Source organism: Gallus gallus, chromosome Z (genome assembly GCF_016699485.2).
Source record: "Gallus gallus isolate bGalGal1 chromosome Z, bGalGal1.mat.broiler.GRCg7b, whole genome shotgun sequence".
Classification (NCBI taxonomy): domain Eukaryota; kingdom Metazoa; phylum Chordata; class Aves; order Galliformes; family Phasianidae; genus Gallus; species Gallus gallus.
This window is the reverse complement of record NC_052572.1, coordinates 74,683,670-74,686,222: the sequence shown is the minus strand read 5'-3', so window position 1 is coordinate 74,686,222 and position 2,553 is coordinate 74,683,670. Positions and strand designations below refer to the sequence as shown.

The window sequence follows — 2,553 nt, the reverse complement described above, 5'->3', positions numbered from 1 at the left end:
CCATTCCTGGCTCCCAGCTACGAGCTGGCCCTGCAGAGCATCTCCAGCCCTGTCAGCATCAGCATCCAGCAGCGGCAGGAGGAGCTCCCCGTGAGCAGCATCTGCCCGTCCCTCCCCCGGGCTCTCATTGGTCAGAGGCATCTCTGTCAGGTGGAGGTAGATTTGTGACGAGCCATTGCTTCTTTGTAGTCTGAATGGTTGCTGGTAACCAGGTGCACTGTGCATCAGTTTCCAGCTGCTGAAACTGAGTCTTAATAATGAAATAATGAGTCTTCCTTTTTTTCTCTTACAGCAGAAAGACCTCAGCTGGAGCCTGGGACTGCAACACGGAGGGTGCTCAAGAAACAAAGGAAGGGAGTTATTCTTCACTGAGTGAGGGCTACAACAGCACAGACTCTGAGAATGAATCCAACGCATCCCAGAGGAGGAAGGAGTTATCACCAGGCCAGGTTCCTGGGCGTTTTTAGGCATGTTGTTTGTGCTGAGCCAGGGCTATCTTGAAAGAATAGTGATGGTTGCTTGGTATTTTTGGTTGCAGGTGTTTGTCGTAATTCTGTATTAGTTTCAGGAGGTAGATTAGAAATTATAACCACTGATAGTGGAAGGAATGCAGAAGCAGCAAACAAAATTGTTTAATGATTCATAATGGTTCACTTTGAGGTAAACATTAGCTTTATCTCCTTTTTTGTTAGTAAAGTTTGAATTCCTTTGTAAACTCGATTGGTATAGCAGTCTTGATCTGTGAAAGAGCTGGAAAAAAGGCAGGATGTTGATTCCTTTGAAAGGAAAAGGTCTGTTTTCAGGTTAAGAGCTTTTTTTAAGGATGTCTTTCCATTTGTTGATATTTGGTGTGGTAAGCTTATAAGACAGACATTGTGTTTTCAGTTCAGAATTGCGCAGTGTTCCTGAATTGTGGTGGTTATTGACACTCGTAGTGATAGAGTGCTGCTTTCAGTCTTTGGCTCAGATGTTGTTTCCCTTGCGTGCAGGCTGTGTCCCTAGTGCAGGCTGTATTGCGGCTGCTCGGAGGAGACGTCACCTCGCCAGGACCCGAGCTGATTATCTTCCCTTGGATGCTTCAAATGATCGTCAGCTTTCTCGGAGAAGAGAAGGCGGTGATTCAGAGGATGAGGACGAGCCTGGTAGGAATCGTCTCCATTTTGTTCCTAAAAAGAGAACTCTTAGGCGTAGGATGGCTGAACGCGTGGGTGAGTTGGTGCCTTTTCTCCCAGAGAGAGGCTGTGTCTTTTACTGATGGATGTCCAGAAGAATGTGAGACTTGCCCAGTGAAGAGTGCAGTGCAAAGTTGTGCCCTTGACCTTGACAAAAGACCATAATGCTTGGCGGTCCTTGAGGCTTATGTGGGCTGTTCCTGCTCTCCACACACTGACATTACGACTGTTATGGGAAAGGGGTAAAAACAAACCACAAACAAAAACCAACCAACCAGAGCCAGCCAGCCCTTTGGAAGTAAGCAGACTTACTGCATGCCAAGCGTATGTGGCTTTTCGGTTGCTCCTTAACTTCACATCCAGTATAACTGGTGTTCTTAGGTCCTCATACTCCATTTGTGTCTGGAAACCCCTCAGTTTTTGCTGTCCAGAAGATTGCAGAAGTTTTTAGCAGCAGACCTCGGTCATGGACTCGATTGCTCCAAGTCACTGTGTTTGGGTTAGATTTTGCCCTACAGACTCCTGCTGTTTTAGAACGCAGAATGTCATTTAATTTCTATGTTGATGTGGTTGGAGTCTTTAAGTTATAATTACAGTCAAGCCAAGTTGTCAGAATGAAACTTCTATCTTCATCTTTGTTGTTTGACTGTAGCTTATTTCTACTTTTCATATTAAAAACTGTACTGCTTGTGAGGTTTCAGCTGTTGATATTGAACCGCTATATATTGCGGGAAGCCATTGATGTCTTCAGACTGAGAGGAGGGCTGCTTTACCCTAAATTACAGATTGCTTTGTACTGATGGATGTGAATGCTGTATGCATTTTACACCATAAGTACACAGCTTTTTGTATATACGCTTTCCCTTTTGTGGTGTACAGAAATTACCCAATCTGATCATTCCAATGTACATCTTTTTGTCATATGCTTTATATGTTCACATGGTGTGTTTTGCTGACCTCTAAAGCTGCAGAGGCAAAACTTACATCAATTGTGTATAAACTTATATTTAATTTGCATAAACTATGTATTGAAAGTGTTGCAGTTCTCTCAGGAAACTTACAGCAATGCTTCCCTGTGTAAATCTCAACCAGCTAAACCCACATTTGGTCCCTGTGTTTCCTTACCAGCTGTGAACTTGGAAACTATGAAAAAGCAACTGACTTAAAGGTAAATACTGCTTTAAGTGTTAAATTGCTGAGGTGTTCATTCTGTCACAGCTGATGACAGCTTTGGAGTCTTATTCCTTCTTGCGAATATTGAAGGGTTTTGGGGTTAGTTGTGTATTGTGCTTGTTGTAATGTTTAGCACAGCGTTACAGATTTTAACTTTACCTGGCAATGCTTTGTTGCAGGGGAGTGTTTGGACTTCTCAAGCATTTTA

The 2,553-nt window shown here is 43.4% G+C and overlaps 1 long non-coding RNA gene across 1 annotated transcript; it reads left to right on the top strand.

Moving 5' to 3' along the window:
* Nucleotides 1–999: 999 nt before the first annotated feature.
* On the top strand, nt 1,000–2,319 carry LOC121108376. The gene is made up of 2 exons (XR_005842858.2): nt 1,000–1,142; nt 1,233–2,319. It is a non-coding gene; the product is annotated as an uncharacterized LOC121108376 (long non-coding RNA).
* Nucleotides 2,320–2,553: the final 234 nt, after the last annotated feature.